Source organism: Haliotis asinina, chromosome 12 (assembly GCF_037392515.1).
Source record: "Haliotis asinina isolate JCU_RB_2024 chromosome 12, JCU_Hal_asi_v2, whole genome shotgun sequence".
Lineage (NCBI taxonomy): Eukaryota > Metazoa > Mollusca > Gastropoda > Lepetellida > Haliotidae > Haliotis > Haliotis asinina.
Window position 1 is genome coordinate 35441991 of NC_090291.1, and position 24602 is coordinate 35466592.

Genomic DNA, 24602 nt, shown 5'->3' on the forward strand with positions numbered 1-24602 from the left:
AAAACCTCTTGAAGTTGTGAGACCCAGTGAAGGTACTGACCGGTCCCGATGTCCAGCAGCAGCTGTGCAATGAGCGAGAATGTTTTAATCAGCTTTCAGAAATATTCCAAAAATATCAAGGCAGGGGACATCAGAAATGGGCAACACACATTCTACCCATGTGGGGAATCGAACTGAGTCTTCGGCGTGACGAAAGAACGCTATGATCACTAGGCTACACCACAGACCCATTTGCTGCACTGTCAGCATATTTTATAGACTGTATCGTTCTTAATGTTGCTATAAAGATTAGTGGTTCTTGTTCCTATATCTAAATGGTTGTGTTCCGCAGAGATGACATGCGTTCTCAATGGCATTCCAAACATACGTCATGTTCAGTGTGAACAAAGATCGCGTCTTTGATCCATGTTAAGCCGCCAAGGAGATGAGATTACACATTGGACAGAGGCAGCTGGGTAATGTCAACCATACTCATTGGCTGTAAACTCACTAACCTCTACAAAGAAGACACACGTGGAGGGAGTGTCTCCTGTCAGTAAAATCACTAACCTCTACAAAGAAGACACACAGGGAGAGAGAATCTCCTTGCTGTAAACTCACTAACCTCTACAAAGAAGACACGGAGAGAGTGAGAGAGTCTCCTTGCCTTAAACTCACTCACCTGAATACACGGGGAGAGAGTCTCCTTCCTGTAAACTCAGCAGTCTCTACAAAGAAGACGCAAGGGAAGACAGAGTCTCCTTGGTGTTCAAATATGAAGAGGTAGATGTACTAAAGCATTCTGAACTCTCAACTACCCCAATTACTGCCAAGAAAAATATGAATGACTGATGATGGCTCATTTAGTTCTGCTACAACATTCCAGTTGTGTGGCCAACCATGGTGGAGGAGACTTTCAGTGCGTTTAGCCTGCGAAATCTACTAACAAACTAAGAAGCGTGTTGTTTTACGCCGCTTTTGGCAGTATTCCAGCAATATCATTGTAGGGGACACAATGTGGCAAATTGAACTTTTTGTTCAGAATGAAAAAACAGAAGCTTTAACCACAAGCTACTCATCGCCCTTAGAAGAAACTAGATCAACATCTTGTTTCTGAAATGAGCATATTCTAAAGAAAAATATGGTTCATAAATTATAATTATAAAATATGATAATATCTTCTTTATTTTCAGTGGTAATCTAGACTTGCCACACATTCTAGACTTGCATGGGTTTTCATGTGTGCATTTGTTTCACGGCCTGAATGGCGGACTAACATACTGGTACATCTTTGCATCTCATAGAGCCCAACTTTTCACCTCTGACATTCCAGTGGTTTTACGGTGTACGTACCAGTCCTTAGACAGACAACACACCTCCTGTCGTACATCGTCTCCAACCAGGCATGAAGACATTCAGTTTACACACTAAGCCACACCATTTCTGAAAGAGCATTACAAACATACGTTCACATTTATGAAATGGTAACACATCTGGGCGTGTTGGTCTATATTTGGATCTGTGTTGATACAAAATACACTGAAAATTAGATGTGTAAAAAGTCGGTTTGAGCTCGCTCGTGGAACCTATCTGAGGGAGATTTCAACCCCGCGCTATACATGTGTTTTCTTTACACCCTGGTCCAGACCATGCATTACTATTCACATATAGCGTGACATCCATCGGATTAAATTGGTAATCGGAGCGTGAGTTCATCAACTATTGTTGTAACTATCGTCGCTGTGAAAATGATTTCTTGCAAGATGTCGAAGTAATTACACAGTGACTGTATGCGTGAGAAAGTTTCATCGCACGTTACTGAGACTGTGCATGTCGTGTTGAATAGCTGTGACAGTGTGTTTTACAGCTAAGGGCATCGTCGTCATGTGAACAGAATTGTCGTCATAATGTTATGTCAAACAGCTATTGATATCGATGTCAGTGTTATATACAACTACAAACACTGTAGCCAATTTGTTTAAACTCGTCCGACATCGTTGGCAGTGTGGTGAACGACATGGCAGTTATCAGCGGACAGAGTTGTAGGTACGTCATGACAGTTGTAGTCACTCGACAGTTGCAGTCACGTCATGCATGGCAGTTGCAGTCACGTCATGGCTGCTGTAGTCATGTCATGTCAGTTGTAGTCACGTCTTGGCAGTTGTAGTCACGTCATGGTAGTTTGCAGTCACGTCATGGCTGCTGTAGTCATGTCATGGAAGTTGTAGTCACGTTACGATAGTTAACACTTGTAGTCATGTCACAGTAGTTGTAGTTACGTCATGACAGTTAACAGTTGTAGTGACGTCATGGCAGTTGTGGTCAAGTTATGGCTGTTGAATTCACGTCATGGCTGTTGAATTCACGTCATGGCTGTTGTAGTCAACTCCCGACAGGAAACAGCTGTAGTCACGTGATAGCAGTTGCAGTCACGTGATGACAGGCGTAGTCACGTCACGACAGTGAACGGTTGTAGTCATGTAATGGCAGGTGTAGTTACGTCATGGCAGGTATAGTCACATCACGACAGTTAACAGTTGTTGTCACGTCATAGCAGTTGTAGTCACGTCATGACAGTTAACAAATGTCAGCATGGCAGATGAAGTCACGTCATGACAGTTAACAAATGTCAACATGGCAGATGAAGTCACGTCATGACAGTTAACAAATGTCAACATGGCAGATGTAGTCACGTCATGACAGTTAACAGTTGTACCATCGTCATGACAGTTAACAGATGTAGTCATGTCATGACAGTTAACAGATGTAGTCACGTCATGACAGTTAACAGTTGTAGTTACGTCATGACATTTACCAGATGTAGTCATGTCATGACAGTTAACAGTAGCACTTACGTCATGACAGTTAACAGATGTAGTCACGTCATGACAGTTAACAGTTGGAGTCACGTCATGACAGTTAACATTTGTACGTTATAGGAGCTACCATCTGACAACAAACGATGACGTGTATCGGTAATTGCTGACGCAGCATAATTTCGCTGAACAGTAATTTCTGGCCTCCATTTCAGATGTTTGTAACGCCATACTCACCCACCCACTCAAAGCTTTCATGACACGTGTAATCTGGTCTACATTCGCTCAAGATTATAAAATTGAATGAAAAATCATGCACCAAACACAAGGGCCCACGCATGGAGAGATATCAAGGCAATACTTGAGTGCAATAATACGTAAGATCTTGAAATAAAAACAAACCCCATGTGGCGTTATGTGAACAAGTTACACGTACAATATATATAAGCGGCGAAGGGTGTCAACAATCTAATTTGAAAAAAGAATACTGACTGACCAAACTGTAATTCTTTAAGACAATGTTCCTTTATTGCTGGAGGGCTGAGTCGTGGCTGGCGATATTCCACAACGTGAAGTTCCGTAAAAACTCGCTAAATACATCTGATACTGTGTCAGTTTAAAATTTAAACTCCGGCAAGGAAATGAGAAGGAAATTACCTATTTCCTATCTTCCTCGGAGGTTTTGTAAGCAAACATGTCATATCCTGTCACCTAAAACCTCTCTTAAACCATAAGCCTGAAGTATTTTGTGGAAACTCTGGCAGTGAAGGACGAGGGCGTGTTCTGAGAGTTATCTCCCTTTGTTTTTCATCCGGGGTCATCCTGCTTTTCCGGCTAAATTGCAGCATTGCGTAAATTGTTAAAACATTGTAAGCTGATAGTTTCAATTGGAGCAGCATGTTGGCTGCATGTTTCAGTCTGTTGTGCGTGCACGGTGGCATTATTTGTTTCCTTCGATGACTTAACAAGTGAGTTTAGTTTTACGCCGCACTCAGCAGCATTCCAGCTATATGGCGGCAGTCTTTAGATAATCGAGTCTGGACCGGATAACCCAGTGATCAATACTATGAGCACCAGTTTACGTAACTGGGATATTATAATATGTGTCAATCAAGTCAGCGAGCCTGACTACTCGAGCCCGTTGGTCGCCTCGCAGGAGAGTGACAAGACCAGTTCTAACTCGGAATCATGTCAGTTTGTCACACTGTAGTTGTTAGAACATTCGCCTGGGGATCGGAAGGTCGCCCTTCGCGTCATACCAAAAGACGGTAAAATATGGTGTTGTTTGACCCCTGTCTGGCACTCGGTACGGTCGACTCGGAGCCGGAAAAATGTGTCTGAGTGGGATATTCATGATTAACTGGTGGCATGGGATCTTAGTCCCTTAGAACTCTAGGACCAGCTCAAGCCTATGCTAGTCCAAGCAATATACACGCACGTCATATGAAAGAAATATTTTAAGTAGGACGTAAAATGCCATTTCACCTCACCTACAATTTCTCAGTGAGTGTTGGAGACGCGGCCGCACATACTTCTCAACAATACATTTCTGAATTTCTAGCACATGGTAGTAATACAACATAAAGAAAACAATACTGTCCGATTTGACCTTGTGGCTGAACAAAATGGTTGCCCTTTTCTTTGTTATGCAAAGCAACAGTGAAGGCACCACATACATAGATTTTAGTTCGGACCGATTAAGTCATGTGACGATTATAGGATGTTTATATAGCGCACACATCCACACAACCAGTGCTTGCTCAAGGCGCTGGTGTTATTCCCTTGATCATTCGATGTTAATGTCAACGGCACATCGTACTATCAATCTCAGCTCCCTTGGGAGTATACAACTCTTGCGGCCTCAAGGCGCACTGAGTTTATCGTGGCTTTCTCATCCTTACGAGGTACACATTCACAGGTAGGTTGACTGGGACACAGAGTCACAGCACTTTGTTCAAGTTCTCTGGACGTTGCTGTACCCGCAACTAGGTGTTTGTACGTATTCATGAGGCCACCCTCTGGTCATATCCAACGGATTCGTGGGGCTTTTTTTAAGTGCACAGGGTTGTGTATTGTACACTATGTGTTGTGACATTACGGAAAGAGTCTGCACACAAAGCTGACTCTAAGGTTTTTACACCCAGCCACAGATGGGCTCGATTGCGACACATCAACTTGGCTGGATCCTTAGCCTGGCGCTTTAGCCAGCTCGCCCACCATGCCCACGATAGGAATTTCCTTTGTAGGTTCTGACTGCTGCACATATACAATACTGTAACCATGCAGTTCTGAGCGAGTGAGTATGGTATGTTCTACCAGTGCTTTGATCCAAGAAAATTCAGTTTGTGGTAATTTCAGATGGAGTGGATAAATTCAACTCAGTGATCAGGAGAAAATTGTGTCACCGAAGTTGTTACGTAACGCAGTCTTACGTAATTATTTGTGACGCCATTGATGTCCGTGCATAGTCCATATAGTTCAGTTTCATGGCATTGTGCGATAAATAGGTTATCACACTCATAAGAGTTGGGATATTTAAAATACATCATTAACAATAAACACAATTAGTTAGCAAACCTTGGCGAGGTGAATACAATGTTTATTCCGAATGCAAGGTATTAACCATCCTAAAACACACTCGCGTGGTAACCTATATAAATGAATTATGAAACATGACGCTTTGCAACCATCTAATAATTATTGTATAATAACGCCTGTCTGTAAAATTGCAGACATATCCTACAGTAGCAATGAAAATCGGTTATTACCGTTAGTCAGGGTTTAATAAAAATACTCTACTGCGTATAGAGAAATACCTAACCAAAACACAGTGTTTACAACAGTCAGTCGTGTTCTAATGATTGTTGACATCTGTCGAAAACAACCTCTGAACAAAGGCCCAAAGTCCGAAATACAGAAATACCTAAAGAATAGAACAACGTGTCGGTGTGTAAACAAAACGCAATTGTTTCAGGATCTGGAACGTTCAACGGTAGGTGGCACTCTGGGGAACTTGAGCCATTGTTTTTGTTGTTAGTAAACAAACCGCCAAAATAGCTAAATAAATAAGCGTATTCTCTAATCTGCACGGACGTTTATACGAGTACATTCAATATGATTTATGTACGATCATTTGAACTTATGCAACTGCGAAAGACTCTAGGTGAGGATGCAGCCGGCAAAACCATTTGCGTATCAATCAGAAAAAGTACTTGCGACCACTTTGTGAGCTTGATAAAATTGCGTGGGGAGAGAATGGAGTTTCGCGTCATTTCAAATTAACGCTGGAGAGGGATTAGTCTATCTCATAGTCACCTAGACACAATATTTCCCATACTGCCTTGCCCTTCCTGCAATGCTAAAGCCCTCTATGAAGCAAGTCGTCCATTCACTGGGGTTCCTTTTCAATTTAAATGGGTTTATTTGTTACCAGCAAGTTTATATACATTCAGGGACTGAGCATTCATCTAAGGAGGAGTATATGCATGTGAGTACCCGCATGCGTGAATGCTTGTGTGTGTGCGGGTTTACGTGCGTTTTGTACTGGTCCGAACTAACGCCAGCTTGACAGTGCTAACCCACTGAGATACCATGCAGCACCACAGCATGGAAACCCCACAAAGTACACTAGCTCCAAGACGACAATTCCCTGTTTCATCATCATAATCCTAAGCGCAGGCAGGGCAACAACAAGTACTATGTGGTATCGGGGAATCGAACGTCCTACCATCCACATCTTCTGGACCATATTGACTGATGAGGGGAGTAAGTTAAGTTTTACGCCGCATTTGGCAATAGTCCAGCAATGACACGGCGGAGGACATGGGCTCCACAAATTGTGCCCATGTGGGAATCAAACCCGAGATTTTGGTGTGACGAGCGAACGCCTTAACTACTATGCAGCCGCATTGCCATTGCTGAAGGAAAAAAGCAAGAAACGTGTTCCAAACATGATCCACACATATAGAGGAAGGATGGATCGTTGACAATCAACTCTGGCAACACAAAGCAGCTGTTTGCTCACATTGCTGACGCTTATTCCACCAACAACAGGTCAGTCAACACCGACCCACCTACGCTTGTCGCAAACGACAACGACAATCGGTGGGCTGGGTGATTTGGTTTGCTATATGCCGTTATGTCAATGAGTGAGTGAGTTTTACGCCGCTTTTAGCAATATTCCACCAATATCACGGCGGGGGACACAAGAAAATGGTCTTCACACATTGTACCCACGTGGGGAATCGAACGCAGGTCTTCGGCATGAGCGAACGCTTCAACCACTAGACCCCCCCCCCCCCCCCCATTATGTCAATACAATGGGGAAGTTACTCATAATATCTGTCACCGGATTGTCAGGTTCAGGCATGATGTCTCACAGCTGGAATATTGCTGTAAAAAGACCAACAATAACAAAAACAAAACACTACGTCGTAGACTGGTGGTCGACAGCAGGAACACATTGTCGTGAATGTTCCAGTGTGGTTAACGTATTTATAGTCCCGTCACGACAACAGACACCAATAAAGGGGACAGTAATAAATATTAAGGGAATCGAATCTGGTCTTCTTTATATCAGCCAAGGTCAGTGAAATAAAGCCATATACCCAAGTATCAAAGGAAGTGACCAATTACCCCCTGACCACCCTCATCCAGTCTCAAGTAGGCCATCGCGACCAACGCTCCGTTGCACAAAGGAATATTAACGCAACGATGGTATATCTGTCTCCCAGTCCCTGAACCCCGTATTCCCCATCTAGTCCAGCCCTCCTGCAATGCTAAAGCCCTACACGAAGCACGTGTAGACTTCCTTAGTTTCTAAATCTCACTTCTTACTGGGTTCCTTTTCATTTTAAAAGTAAATGTTTGCTACTTATAATTCTTTTCAGAGACAATGCGTTAATCTAGCGCTACGATTCTGGTGAGCCCTGGTTAAGTATGGGGGGATATGGCCACCTTTGTGCTAGGATAGCTTTGTGCGATGTGTCCCGAACTACTGCCCAACATGAAGCAAGTGTACATTTCCTCAGTTTCGTAATCTCACCTTAACTGTTACTTTCAAAAGTATATATATTCACAGACAAAAACATATGTCTAGTGCAACTGTCGTACGCCTAGCTTAAAGTATGGGGATACGATCACTGTTAGCTTTGTAGACGTGACCCTGGTTAATGCACTTCTTCTGTTCAGAAACAATATCGTGATATGTGTTACAACTGGCGGCTAAAACGATTTAATCCTTCATTACATAGCTTTGTGCCTGCCAGTTTCAAAACGATCCTTGAAATTCACACCGCAAGCTATTAATCGACAAAAATCTGTAACTGCGGTGACGTATCCAGATGTCACAGATCACACAGGCAGCCTACAGCCCTGATTGAGCTTTTGCAATCGATACCCATTACCGCGAACAGATAATCTTTTTTTAAAACTAGGTGTTGAGGTGTTATCAGTTTTCCATCAAATGGTATCATTGGGAAGATTTTTCTATCGATTCTACTCACTAGTACTTGTAAGGTGACTCTAATGGTGTAAAAACAATAACTCAACTGCAGACATTGTAACGGGAGCCCCGGTCGATGCGAGATATAGCCATAACAGCTGCTCAGTTTGAACACACAAAGAAAAGGAGCTGTAGGGGAACAGTGTTGGATTTCTGTTACATTATAAAATCCCTAATGCGGTAACAGTTATGAAACTTTGAAACAGAAATGAAATAACTTCATATTATGGGAAATAGAAAGAAACACGACTGTTTGAAATTGTTAAACTCGGGGGAAGCAAGATAAGAGGAATTTTTCGAGACTTAGTGGTTTTCAATCTCTAAATAAATAACATGGATGATTGGGAATAATCTGACTCGATTAGCTGAACGAACGGATTCCATTGTGTCGAATAGACAAAGGGCAGAGAAATGATATGATTGGCTCACATTAGTGATCAGTGAACCAGTTAGTGAGTGAGTTAGGTTTGGTGCCACTTTGAGCAGTGTTCCAGCAATATCACGACAGGAGACACTAGAAATGGGCTTCAAACAATGTACCCATGTGGGGAAAGTGCCCATTTTCGCACGCGGACACATTTTTTCTCATAAAAACGCAGTGTTGTATCTTCTAGAAATATAGGAGACAACTTGTTTTCTTAAAAAAACAGTTTCAATTTCTCAAATATGTTCATGATCCCAACACACACACAAAAAAAACCAACGTCATTGGCAGGCTCCAAAGAATGATTTCCAATATGACTCCAATATGGTTTAAGATACAGGTTTGTGAAAACATACTATATTTCAGTTAAGACTCTTTCCGCCAAGCATACTTGAACTTGGTGAGTTTTAAGTCGTTGTACGATTATCAGAATTCTGCGAATACAAATGAATAAAACCCAAGTGAGGTAAATAAAAGAGTACTTGTATTGAATACGTAAACAATGTTAGAATACCAGCTACAGCAGCATACAGTGATAGTGTATGTGTGTCTAAATCAGAAGATGACTAATAGGTGACCAGCGGAATAAAATAAAGTTTTGAAAATTAACTAAAATATACTGAACAGCCAAAGGAAAAAATGAAATCTCATAAAAGTAAGCGTTCATGTTTATGCCTTCTATCTAAAAACTTGAGAAAAAGTTGTTGCGTTTCTTTTGCTGTTCAGTATGGAGTACTGGACTTCGAAGAATATCTTCTCCACTTTCAATTTCTGAAAGTGGAGACATCTTACTCAGCATTGTTTTAAATTTTTATTTCAGGGCGTGTACGTGAAACTTGAAGTGAATGAACAGGTAGGTATCAGATGAACATCAAAGGTTTGCACATGACCACATTCATCGAGAACAGGTAACATAAGGAAGGTTTTCATCTGTGGCTAGAGTCTATTTCAGTCGAACTTACAATAGCCTCAACAACATTAGAAAAAGAATATGCAGTCAAAGGAGGATATTTTTAATTTACTTCACTTGTACAACTAGTGCAGCTTTTAACTGTTTTTACAATGAACCGGTTTGCCTTGTATAAACTTGTACTTCGTATTTAGAACATAAACGTACATTTTTGAAGTTGCTTCAATACACTCACAGCTCCTGGTCGGGTTTTTAAAATATCTTCATCTAGGAGTACATGTTTAACCTATTTGTTATGAAACAAATAGTTCACCCATAGCTATACGAAATTCAATAACCTCCAGACATAAAGCAGTCTCTAAACACACAAAAGCCTCCCAACAAACAGAAATTTCACAACATTCAACGACCTCCTGATGTAACGTCTCACAACACACAACGCCACAGGACTCAACGACCCTCTTATATAACGTCGCAAAACACACAACGCCACAACGTTCAACGACCTTCTAATATAACGCCTCACAACTCACAACACACAACGCCACAGGACTCAACGACCTTCTAATATAACGTCTCAAAACACACAACGCCACAACATTCAACAACCTTCTAATACAACTCAACTTGAAAACGCCTAACGACCCTCCAATATAACACCTCAAAACATAGCCCCACTACATTCAACATCTTCGTAATATAAAGCAACCCCACAACATTCAACGACCTTTCACTACAACGCAAACCTCACAAAGCAACTCATTGCCAATACAACACACTCCCTTCAATTAATTAACTCACAGCAACCCCCTGAAACCTGAAAAAAAACACAGACACGTGAAGGTCCCGGGGTAGAATCAGCCTTCAGCAACCCATGCTTACCATAAAAGGCGACTATGCATGTCGTAAGAGGCGACTAACTGGATCGGGTGGTCAGGCTTGCTGACTTGGTTGACACATGCCATCGGTTCCCAATTGCGCAGATCGATGCTCATGTTGTTGATCACTGGATTGTCTGGTCCAGCCTCGATTATATACAGCCATACAGCTGGAATATTGCTGAGTGCGGCGTAAAACTAAACTCACTCAAAAACACACCTCACACTCCAAACACTGAACAGCCTTCCAACATACATCGCAAACAGACCGAAGACCCGGGTTCGTTTCCTCAGATGGAAGAAGCGTATGAGAATTCCATTTCTGGTGTCCCCACCACCCTACCCCTACACACACACACACACACACACACACCTCCCCCTCCCCCTTCTAATGATATTGCTGGAATATTGCTAAAAGCGGCGTATACCTAAAAACTCATTCAGTCAAAATTCCTACACAATGCTCTCCCAAAACGCATGCACACAAACGCACGCAAGTACGCACGCAGGTACACATGCCCAGATCACTCAGCAATCTGTTCCCGCATAAGGAACCGAGAACAGTGATTCTGTCACCTATCAGTGCTAACTGCGCAGTATACCATAGTACACTTTGTATACCTTTGTCCTCAAATATGAACCTCTGCTGAATCAAAGGTAAAGGTATACCCCGTAATGTCTGTTATTTATAACAAAGAAGTCAACATTTATAAATGTTCACGATTATTTCTGTTGTTATAGTCGATCATTCGTGGTATCAGAACACGTGGATATTCTTCTATTTCGTTTGAGTAGAATATATTGACATATGAAGAAATACACATATCGGTCGTGTTGTCATAGATTCATATACTGGACAAAACAAGTTAGGGATATTGGTATTTTTATGACTGATATTTTGTCAGTATGTCAATGAATAAATACATCATTATTCATAATTTCAAAATTTACAAACATCCCTAACTATTTTGTCCAGTATATTTACTACCCTTTCCACTCACTTCACCCCACCTCTCTATATTCACATCTATATAATACTCTCTTCCTACTACTAATCATTTGTTTCGCCTCTGCAGTGTCCTGTACGTCTCATGATCTCCTACGACGCCGGTTCACCTTGTTCTGCTCAAACAGGAAAATCCGCGTTAGAACTGGTCTTCAGTAACCCAGTCTTGTCGTAATAGGCGACAAACGGATCGGGTAGTTAGGCTCGATGACTTGGTTGACGCATGTCATCGTATCTCAATTGCGAAGATTATGCAAATGTTGTTGATCACCGGATTGTCTGGTCCAGACACAATTACTTACTGACCTCCTCCACATAACTCGAATATTGTTGAGTGCAGCGTAATGTTAGACTCACCCACTCAACCCATCCCTCCCCTATCCCTGCCCATCCATCTCTTCACTTCCACATCTTCTTTCCCGATCTCGTCCTTTGTCTACTCTTCATTTCTTTTATGTTTTAATAACCTCGCTTTATCGCTTGATCCCGACCAATCAGTTTGGCAACCAGTCGATAATCCCTACACATGTGATGACTACTACTACTCTCAAATCCCCCCGTCCCATTCCTCCGACTATTCCCACACGGCCCAGTCTCCTGATGTGTCATATTTAGTGCCAAGGGTGTCACCTCCCTGTCGGCGCCAAGTGTTGAATGGCCCCAGGTCTGCTCGACCTTACGTATGTATTGATACAGATTTGTAAATACTGCTGCACATGAGGCAACTCACAGTCAACCCAGATCCTCAAACATTCCATTCATGCCGATCAGTGCTGCATTCAGCATGTGTGGCATGTATTTGTTTATGCTCCATGTAGGAAATCCTTGAGTTCATCAATCATATTCCTGTGTTGATGTCCATCATATCCTTGTTTTGAAGTGCATCACACCAGTGTGTTGAAGTCCATCATAACCTAAGATTTAAATGCATCATACAACATATGTCATCGCATCCTTGTATTGAAGTTCATCATATCCTTGAGTTAATGTCCATCACATCCTTGTATCGAAGTGCATCACATCCCTGTGTTGAAGTGCATCACATCCTTGTGCTGAACTGTATCACCCCACCCCTCAACCCACTCAATGCACTCAGAAAATAAATGTAATTGTTATCCATAAAGTTTGTTCAATACCGTGCAGTATGATCGTGCAACATATCCTTTGAATTGCCAGATAGCCACTTCTTTTATTCCTGTGAAGCATATCCAGATATATTGATATAGGCATATCCTCATATGCAGTTTAGCCTATCCTTGTACATATATACTGGTATAATCGTTTTGCATATCATATTGAGAGCGTTCCTCATATCCGTGTGTCTCCGTTCAGCATATCCTTGTATCCTTGCACAGCAAATGCGTCTATCGCCCTTCAGCACATCTTTCTTATATCTTTTTCGGCATACCGTTCATCGTATCAATGTATCCTTGTGCATCATATCTGTACAGCATACCCGTACATCCTTGGTCACTATACCCTTGTATTACGGGTTCGGATGTCCTTACGGTACTTTCGCCATGTAGCATAGTTTTATAGCGTTTAACTCGCCATACAGACCTTGGATAAAACTGGAAAGTAACCTTGTACCCTTGTACAAATTCGCCTTGTACCTTCATGAAGCATGGTCATCAATGCCTTGAAAGAGATCTTGTCGACAGCCAAATACCCTTGTATCACCGCACCGCTAGCTATCTTCTATCCTAACGACATTGCGCATTGTATTACCGAATACAATGTCCGTTTATTGTCATGCAACACGTCCCCCATCACCGGTGACCTTGTATCCTAGAGACGGTGGCTGTTTTATCACCACACGGGCATGGTATCATAACGCGGTTTCACTCAAGACATCAGTTATTACGCCAAAACACAATGGAAATAGGAACGTGCTATTTTCACAAGCATGTTTTGGAAAATAGTAGTGCAGGCTTGTTCGGGAAGCAGGCATACCAGAGATGGTATCATACCCAACCAGAGATTGTATCATACCCACTTATTCTCACCTCACCGTGATATTGTCAGCGTAAATAACGGGTGAGTCAGGAATTGTTTGTTTGATGGGCAGCGCATAGACTAATGTTTAGTCTCTGTATATATTTATATAATTTGGATAGTAACAAAACTAACCCATAAAATTTGAAAAGGAGCCCAAGGGAGACTGAGATTCAGAACCTACGGAAATGTATGTAGACTTGATTTACTTAGAGCCTTGGCATTGCAGTGAGTGCTAGGCTGTAGGAAAATAATGTGTTTCAGAGACTGTGAGACAGGCCAGGCAGCGCAGTACTTTTGCCACAAGAGGATACACTCACTCACTCGACAGCCCCCTGAAAAACGATTGCATGAAACTTCCGTAATCACTAGCTGTAAGATAAAATAGACTTTATCGAAAGAAATCGTGATGGACGCTATGTGCTGTGGACCCGGTGTTCTCCAATCGCTAATCAATAACGTGACGCTCCCTTGGTGGCAATACGACATTCGTACCGTCAAAAAAGATATCTCTGAAGACATTCTGAGCAATGTTGCAACCATGTAAGGCCAAGAGGAAAAAAGCTTCCTGTAGTTAAAACTACAGACGACGTAAAAATAGCGGAACTTTTCTCATATATCCCGTAAGATTATACTGGATTTCCTTTCCGGACTGATTGATACAAACGGGCGATGACAATGTACGATTGGCTTTGCTTGTGTTGTTTGACGTCATAGTCAGCAGTATTCCAGCTATGTGGATGTGGTCAGTAAACCCAGTGATTGACAGCATGAACATTAATCTACAGAATCGGGATACGATGACATTTGTCAGTCAAGTGAGGAAGACTAACCTCCCGACCCGGTTACGCGAATCTTAAGAAATCCATGAGTGAGTGAGTAATAGCAATATTCCAGCGATATCACGGCGGGGGACACCAGAAAATGGGCCTCACACATTGTACCCATGTGGGGAATCGAACCCGGGTCTTCGGCGTGACGAACGAACGTTTTAACCACTAGGCTACCCCACCGCCCCAAGAAATCCATGAGTTACTAAGGACCAATTCTAAGTCGGATCTTCATGGGTCTTTGCATGCAACAGAAACCTAACAGTATTTATGTCAACGCCACTTCTTTGTGTCTTGCAACAGGGCAGCTGGTATTCAAGACCAATTCCAACGTGCAGTCTACGAGATGAAACATGGTACAGGCTACGTATACTGAACGCAGCTTTGCATTTTGGTGAAGCTTTTGAACATATATATAAGGATGACAGGTTCTCATTCCATCAAGAAGTCCATATGAAACAAATAATAATAAAAATAAAAACAATAACATAATTTATATCTTTGCACTTAACAAATGACCAGGCTACATAGTCTCGAAAAGTTCGTAGCACTACGAATTTCTTAAACCCACCATTCGTAACACATTGGGTGTAATAACAATATTAAGAATTCTTACGTCTACGAAGCTTTCGGGACTAAGAGTCCGGTATATGAAGCGGGAAGCGAAAAGGCACAACATACATGTGGGTCAACATTTACACATGCCATCTAATCCGAGCATATGTTGTACCCTCCTTGTATAAAAAATAAAGCAACAAAACAGTACTTGAGTTGGACTTCCTGCACAACCGGATGTGACGTCACGTTTCAATAGGCCATTAAAAAAATATCCGAGTCTTCAGTGACAACAAACTGAACAAGGCTACAAACATAACAATATAAAGGGTTCCGTGTAGATACGGCTCCGGACTGGACATCAGCAGCCCATGCTTGTTGTAAAAGGCGTCGAGATAACAGGATCGGGTGATCAGATGCGTTGACATATGTCACCGTATCCCAACTGCGGAGATCGATGCTCAAACTATGGATAACTGGGCTGTCTGGTCCAGAATCGATTATCTGCAGTCTGTGTCATATAGCCATAAATTTTACTGAGTGCGGCGTTAAAGAGTGAGTGAGTTTAGTGTTACGCCATACTTAGCAATATTCCAGCTATATGCCGGCGGTCTGGAAATAATCGAGTCTGGACCAGACAATCCAGTGATCAACAGCATGAGCATGGATCTGCCCAATTGGGAACGATGACATTTGTCAACCACGTCAGTGATCCTGAGTCACAGTTCGTCGCCTCTTAGGACAAGCAGAGTCGCCTTTTATGGCAAGCATAGTTTGCTGAAGGCTTATTCTACTCCGGGTCTTTACAGGTCGTGGCGTTAAAGAACGCACCAAACAACCAACAATAGTGGGGGACACCGATCCCACCCGAAACACAAACGTACATTCCGTAGTCCGTATTCACAGCGCCAAGGTGATTATATCCTGTGTTAAAATACGATATAACAGTTTTCAGCAATCTACTTGCCCTCTCTCATATTCATAATAAACATTCAATCTCAGATCAACCTGAAAATGTATCGGAGATAAATGAAAATCATAATCAGTTCAAAAACGTAATTCGCCGTCCTGTGTGTAATATAATCGTTTGTAATTTTATCAGTATGTAACCATATTCCTGACTGAATCTGAAAAGGGCAACATTCGATTAAAGCTTTTCATCAGGTTACCCCAGGCAACCACAGTGAATCCGTGCCCTGATAGCTAACGACATTAAACACCAAGATCTGGTTGTAGATAGTTTTTCACAATAACATTCTGCCTTTGGATGTGTCAGCGCAATACACGCTACATCAACGCTCTTTTTCCCTCAGCCACACATGAAAGCTTGTAACAGTTCTGCTTGGGGGTCGAGATGTGTGATGACGGCTTGTGCGAGACTGGTTCTACAATGTTAACACCTGAGGCTTAATTACCATAGGTTTGACATCCAGTGCAGGTATGTCCTCGGGTGGGCGTGATTGAAATGACGCACAGAATCACCTAAAGCTGCAGTGACCTTTATCAATTACAGGCGGAAATAACCTTAACGGAAAACACAAATATCTTTCACTCGACTGTCGGGGATCGGGAGCCCTGTGGTTAAAGCCGTAATGGACCCGGGTTCGATTCTCTATATGGATATGATATGTGCAGCCCTTTTCCGTTGTCCCTGTCCCTGATATTGCCCTAACATTTCTAAAAGCGGCGGAAAACAATTCTCACTCACCGACGCCCTCGATACTATTCTTGGGGATTTGACATTTTCATATAATTGTTAGAGACCTGCTTTTGCACGTGTTCATATTATTTTTCCTTATTTGTCGGCCCCTGGGTCACCTGTTCAAACTAACTGGATTTCACTGCGGGTTTCATTTGCTCCATCGACCCGGCCGTCGGAGTATGTGCTGTATCTCTTCCCCAGTAAACAGGCGAGTGACAAAAACAAGTACGTTTCGACTGAATGTCGACAAGCAAATATCACGCAAACAAAAAGGTCGGACACAATAATTATCTAACGAGAGTTTCGCTGGGTCTCGATGTCAGTTGACACGCACGATGTGGCATGTATCCTGTAGTTAAAAAATGCTGAACAGATTACGAGCTAGCCTTGAACCATGTTTCCAATGGAGCAAAAAACAAGTCATGTTGTTTTTTGGTTCCGTATTGTTTAGCTGGTGCACACAGGTAATATGTGTCAGTTACACGTTCACGATTTGTGAGATTTATATCTAAAAGTTTTAAACAAAAAGTATAATTTTCTCTGAGAATTTGCTAAGTCAACTTGGGCGGTGGTGTAGCATAACGGTTAAAGCGTTCGAGTCCCAGCATACATGCAATGTGTCAACCCATATCTGGTGTGCCCCTCCGTTATTTTGTTAGAATATTCGTAAAGGCGGCCTTAAGGTAAACTCACTCACTCATCGTCACGCCGAAAACCTGGTTTCGAAACCCCATATGAATACAGTGTGTGAAGATCCATTTGATGTCCCACAACCGTGACTTGGCTACAATGATATTAAAAACGGTGTGAAACTATACTCACGTACTCTTCAAAGGTCACAGTGACATGTGACAATATGTGTATGGGACACGTAATCCGTTATCGTTTAGGTCGAGAATCGATTTAATTTGAACCGCGGTACACATTTTCATGAATCATCCCTCAGTGATGTAAAATGTCTCAGTCATTCCAAAGAAACACATCTTTTTGTGAGTACAGTTGTGAGTACAGTTGTGAGTACAGTTGTGAGTACATTTTACGAGGAAACCGAGAAGTGGTGACTGCACTCAGCAATATTCCAGCGATATGGCAGCGTCTGTAAATGATCGAGCCTGGACATAACAATCCAGTGACCAACAGGATGACAACCAATCTACGCGCTTGGGATACGATGACATGTGTCAACCAAGTCAGCGAACCTGACCATACGATCCCGTTAGTGGCCTCTAGCGACAAGCATGGGTTACTGAATATCAGTTCTAACCCGGATCTTCACGAATAAACCGATAAGTAACGATCGCAATGACGATATAAGCTCTGAGTCAGAGCGTGTCATCGACTGGTGCGATCAATCATATCTGATAGCTGATTGATTGTGCACGTCTCCACAAGAAGGGATGAACTTCCGGGTTTAGTAGCATCCAGGATGGGTCGCATCCTCCTCAATGCGAGAACACTTTCAACGGATGTTTATCGAGTTATACCAGAAGATAATAACATATTAATAAGATATTGTAGTCGTGAATGAGCTTAGTTTTACGCGGCTGTATCAGCATCCCAGCAATATCACGTCGTGGAACACCAGAAATGGACATACTGTAGTAGACTACGAAAACGTTTATAACGAACTAACCATCCTTTCGTCTACTGAGGCCTGCTGTTATTTTAAGTGAAATGTGTATTACGAATAACGGTTACACCGAACTACTGTTAGGGACACATTCGAGTTCCTTATAACTCGACCCGTGAAGGTCCCGGGGTAGAATAGGCCTTCAGCAACCCATGCTTGCCATAAAAGGTGACTATGCTTGTCGTAAGAGGCGACTAACGGGATCGGGTGGTCAGACTTGCTGACTTGGTTGACACATGTCATCGGTTCCCAATTGCGCAGATCGATGCTCATGCTGTTGATCACTGGATTGTCTGGTCCAGACTCGATTATTTACAGACCGTCGCCATATAGCTGGAATATTGCTAAGTGCGACGTAAAACTAAACTCACTCACTCACTCCTTATAACTCTATTTCGGTAAAAAGAGTAAAGAGAAAACAGTGAATAAATATCGTTTATCGTTTCAGCAAAATTTCAGCGATATCGGGTGGGACATGAGGAATGGGCTTCACACATTGTACCCATGTAGGGAGTCGAACCCGGGTATTCGGTGTGACGAGCGAACGTCTTAACCACTAAGCTACCGCCGTGATATTGCTGGAATATTGCTAAACTCGCTCACTCATTCCTTTATATTCTAGTCACCTTGTTGGACCACTACCGCCGTGATATTGCTGGAATAATTGCTAAACCAACTCGCCCACTCATTTCTTTATATTCCAGTCACCTTGTTGGACCACTACCACCGTGAAGCTGGTGCTCGCTCAATCCTCCATATTCCAGTCACCTTGTTGGACCACAGATGAACTTCACCAGTACCATCAGCTTCAAAATGGAATCCTTGTTCTTAAGGTAACCGCAGACAGTTCAGTAGAAGATACTGTGACAGAACTCGCAAACAGGCCACCATGACCCCTGCTTGTGTAAACATCTATCAACAACAACCAGCATATACAAGCGCCCTGTCAAACACAAAGCTGCGTCGGAATCACGTGACACTGATGGAATATTAGGTCGTCAGATTGGTAAATACACAAACCATGCAAAACAAACACAGAATTGTGGGATAGATTTCTGATTAAAGATAGAATACAGAGGATGGAAAAGAAAAGGTAGATATACAGTCGAAAGCGCATCTTATCTTCACGGGACAAAACCAAGACTTGTGAAATGGTACATTTCTCTATATCATCAAACGTTAGTATAAAATTTCGTCACACGACGTTTCTGTATACAAAGACGTCTGTGGTTTGGCGTCGGTCTTGGTAAACGCCAAGGCTGAATGACATCAACCTGTAAATATTGTTGGTTGAACCACACGAATCAGTAATTGATACTATGAGCAAAATCAGACAATTTTACTTTACACACAATCAACCAAACCCGCTCACCATTTCAAACATTTAAACGCATTTTACGATAAGCATGGAGGCTAGGTACGTGGTTGTTAATCAGTTGGGTTGGAAGGCAAGTGACGAGTGTCCGCAGTTGAAAGGCTCGATAATTTGAAACATTCAACTCTACAACTTGAGCTCTATGCAAAGGTACATAGAACTTTACACACACACGATTCCCCAGACCATCGTCGCGTGCCCAGTGGTTTAAGGCGTGACAAAACTCAAAAACACTCGTAAAAGCATGTACATATAACTGGCTAGATATCGAGGTATAACAAACCTTATTAATCGCCCGTGGAAGATACTGCAGTATAATATTTTACGGCAATATTACACTAGTGTGATACCACTTGACGTATGACGTCAAAATGGTTCAAAGTTGTGACGTCACAAGGTTAATGTCGCTGTCGCAATTTTACTAGACCTTGCTTGACTCGCAGAGAGCTGAGTCCTCACACTGTAGGCAAATTCGCCGCAGTTTCTGTCAGTTTATGTTGGCGAGTAATAAACAGAATACACTCGCTTCCGTTAAATACCATTTTCATTAAACTCGCTTTCGTTCGTTTAATACCAGGCAAGCTATTCTCGTAACGTTCGTATCTCTGCGAACTTCTTGAGCCCATTCTTAAAACTTTGGCTACGATCAAAGATAAGAATTCTTAGGAATACTTGTGTCAGAAAAATGCATATGTCCCTCGCTCTCGCTCGGGAAATATGTATTTTTCCTGACACACGTTTTGTAAAAAAACGTCAGGTGATAAGGCAGTAACGTCATAATGACGTCATAACTCGTGACGCAACGTCAATTGCTTGTTACGTCACAGATAAACACTTTGGATCATTGTGCTAAAAATCCGATGTTAGTCGCTTGCGAGAATTAAATGTAACACGTTACGGAAGATGGAGTGTGTGTGTGTCTCTTGGCGTTCAAGCTTACTATATTCGAGTAGAGCCCTCTGGTGATACATGAAGCTTCTTTCATAAAGGAATGTTGGGGTTTTTTTTGTCTTCCTGTTCGTTATCATGCCCCTAGCCTTGCACCAAGGCTGTAGTGCATGCTAAGCCCATGGATGGAGGCAAGTCCCGGACCTAGATTTCCGAAACTCTCTTAGTGTTAAGATAGTCGTAAGTGTCATACATTAACAGAGAGCTTCGAAAATCTAGGGCCTGGGTCACGTTCTTCAAGGCGGCCGTAGCGCTACGATCGGTTTGGGGAACGAGGCCAAGATAAGCGGACAGTACAGTCTGTTGGAGAGACAGAATATTCTGTGCTTTCTTTTCAATTTATATTTTCAAGAAATGACAATAAACAAATAATTATTATCTTACAGACTTACGCAAGTCTATTATGTCCCTCAAAAGCCTCGGTGGTTGACCTAGTTGAAATATGAAAATCAAAAGGAACTCTGTAGTAAGCGTATGTCATGATTACTAAAGGAAGTATTCTGATAAGAGAAGCGTATTTCCTGGAGAAAACACACACACGAAAATGTAATTCTAAGGATGTATGTTATTTAGACGTGTTTCGCAATAATGCACCACGCAGTCACCCTCCCTAAGTGGGTCAACGACCATGACAGGTGCTGAGGCTGTAGTTGAAGGAATAACCGAATAACCTCGACCCATTTTCTGCCAGAAATTCTCCCGAAGCTCCCCTCTCTAGATATACTCAACAGCCCCTCTTTCAGCAGACGTACTGACACATGTTAACGAGCGCTTTCCCACGTAACCTATGAATGAATTGGGGGACGTGGAAGAGAGGGTGGGGGGGGAGGGGGGAGGAAGACGTTAATACTATGAGGATGAAGTAGGTAGGTAAAATACGTTTGTATTCATGGCAGTATCTGTGTTGCATCAGAAGAGAGAAGGGATGGATAGACACAGAGAGAGGAGTGAGTGAGTGAGTTAGGGGAACACCAGAAATGGGCTTCACACATTGCACCCACGTTGGCGAGGCGAGGAAAGAGAGGGATAGTTATACAGAGGGGGTATAGAGAGGGAGATACACACGCACAGAGAGAGAGAGAGAGAGAGAGAGAGAGAGAGAGAGAGAGAGAGAGAGAGAGAGAGAGAGAGAGAGAGAGAGAGAGAGAGAGAGAGAGAGAGAGAGAGAGAGAGAGAGAGAGAGAGAGAGAGAGGTGTGGCATAAATACACAAAAATGTCGGTCACTTGGCTAGTGACTTAACAGAACTTATTACATCCTACGGCAATTGCAGATAACAACATTAACTCTTAGGGCTGAGGGAGCGTCACGCCATTCACAAACTGAACAGATTGGATTACAAATGAAGCCCGAAAAAACCGCATATCGAAAACAGAGCCAAGTTCAACTATGCCGACAACGATGATTGCTGACTATAGACACTAACTGTCTCACCGGTAGGTCAGGTGACGTATCTCGTAATGATTGAGTGAAGGAATGAATGAGAGAGTGACTGAGTATGGTTTTACGCCGCTTTTAGCAATATCCCAGCAATACCACTACGGGGGACACTAGAAATGGGCTTCACACATTACATCCAAGTGGGAAATCGAACCCGGAACACTTTAACCCCCTGACTACCCCTCCGCCCGTATACCGTAATGATTATCGAAGAGTTGAGTAGATACCCAGTACCGACACTCTGTTAAATACAAGTGAGAGAGTGAGTTAAGTTTTACGCCGCTTTTAGCAACATTCTAACAACATCGCGACGAGGGGCACACACAGGACCTTCACACATTGTATCCATTTGGCTAATGGGACCCGGGCTTAGCCACTAAGCTATCCCATCGCCCCGGTTAATACATAGGACGAGGACCCATATGGTGAGTGCAGATGCTGATGTTACAAAGACAAGATTGTTTAGGGTGTCCGACAAATATAACCCACCTGTACGACGTTGCCAACTTAGATGCCAGCCCTGTCGCCTGAGTCAAGGATCCGACACAACAGCGTGGGCATTAGACTTGCACAAGTCTCTGGGTAATAGTTAATAGGTTGAATGATAATTTTGCATCATTGAAATAACACACTGGCATCCTGATCCGCTTATCTAGATTTTCCTGTTTAAATGATTGAATTACTATACACACATGGACTCAGCATTCAGTATATGGTTACGGTTTCATGACCGCTGACGACGTATAGCAACCCTCCACTCTCCCCGAGTCCGAAACAGCTGCTCTTTCCATGCAACCGCAGACGAGTAGTCTCCCAGCTGACGGGTATATCCACCTCTAAACAGATTTCACTGTTCTATCCCACCCTGGGCAATCCCACTCCTATCCTAGACGGTGATAGATCTCTCACCAGCGATAACTGGGCTCTCCGGGTATAGCTGTATCTTTGGGTAGAGACTCCTGTCCTACACGGCCTCACCCGACACAACCCTTCCCATACTGTACACGTACACTCACACTGGAGAGCTAGCTACTCCTCGTCTGCCATTCAGCACCGATACAAATATATCAAGCCCATGCAAGTCTAGAATATGTGGCAAGTCTAGATTTCAGAATATTACACAATGAGTGGGAATATTTCTTTTAAGCAAAACATAGTCATCACAGGGGCTATTCCTAATATTGACATCTTCTTTTGTTCGTATAAAACAGCCACACAAATTCGACAGACAAACAACCAGCCGTTACGTCACCATAAACAGCTGGGATCACACATCAGCCAGTTATACTCCCATACCCCATACAGCTTCTTCCCCCAATGTCAGCCACCTACAAAACACGCAATTAGGCAAGTACTTCGCTCCCCTGCACTCTCACTCAAGTTGACCCACTACACACAACACACGGACTCTCGCCCACGTCAGACAGTGAACGGTAAAACATATTATGTACACAGCAAGTCGCCTTTGCTAAGATTTTAGATCAAGGCTGACTATATGAGAGACACTGCGCTTTTTCATGTAGCATGGGAGTGCTATTTATATCAATGTGGAGAGCACAGTCGTTGGGTTTTCTTGCCCTCGTTCTTAAGCTGGATTCAGATTACTGCTTGTGTGTTACGTCGGTCACGAAGGAGGACGTACAATAAACGACACGTTCGAGTACCCACAAAAACACATGGGAAATATAACACGGCCTAGCGTCTATCCGAATACACTCGTTTTTTTTCCAACATTGCAGTATGATATGTAACCGAGACGGCCGCCTCCATCCCCGCCTTGCTGTAGTACCCGTTCGAGATAAAGCGCTGTGTATAAAGATAAAGTATGCCTTAAGCACAGATAAAGTAGCACATATGCTGTGAGATGAAGCCGAGAGTAATTGATGTAGTTGTTATCGACAGAGGGTTCAGCAAGTAGCCATGTGCGCTCGGACCATGGCAAGCAGAAACACACCCTGGCAACATAAACAAAATATCGAACAGGTTTCTCAGATCTCTGATTCAGCATCAAAGACCCCATGGTATGAGCTACTAGTTGCAATGGTCCCTTACAAGTCCCTCATCATCTGAATCCAGCCACTGCCTCTCATCCCACACATCAAGCACGTTGACAGTGGAATGTTGTGGCCGCCATGTTTGTTGTTATGCACGGATTTCGAGGGTTATTCCATTTCCGCGTTAGAACGCTCAGAGAGTTCTACTTCTTCTGTGAACATGAAAAACACGTCCACACACGGTACAAGCCCTTACCTTAATCTGCTGTCAACTGTTTCTCCTCCCGACACACTTGAAAGTAATCCCATCCGATACTAGCAGCACGATGACACAGCACGGAGTAAACGCTCTCGCTTCAAAAGCCGAGCATGCTACATACAGGCAGCCCCTCAGCCACTGTAACGGCGGGCGTGAGAACTCGACTAAAATCAATTGAAGGTCCCCGCGGACTGTGCTATCGACTACAGCCCTTCCACCGGCATGGTACTCCGCAGTTGCCTGGATAGAATGATCCCTCTCATAAACTTATTCCATCCCGTTCCATTCGCACGTCGGGACCTATAGTGACCGGAAGTATTTCAAGCATATATATTCCGGGTCGAGAGGTTATATTGGAG

General features: G+C 42.9%; 1 protein-coding gene across 2 annotated transcripts in view; it reads right to left on the reverse strand.

Annotated features, from left to right (window-relative positions):
• LOC137257601 (uncharacterized) overlaps window positions 1-24386 on the reverse strand; it is a 118692-nt gene extending 94306 nt beyond the window's left edge. For both annotated transcript variants that reach the window (XM_067794923.1, XM_067794921.1), the window contains exon 1: window positions 24241-24386. The gene's annotated coding sequence lies outside the window, so the exon portion shown is untranslated. The remainder of the gene's footprint in view (window positions 1-24240) is intronic.
• Window positions 24387-24602: the final 216 nt, after the last annotated feature.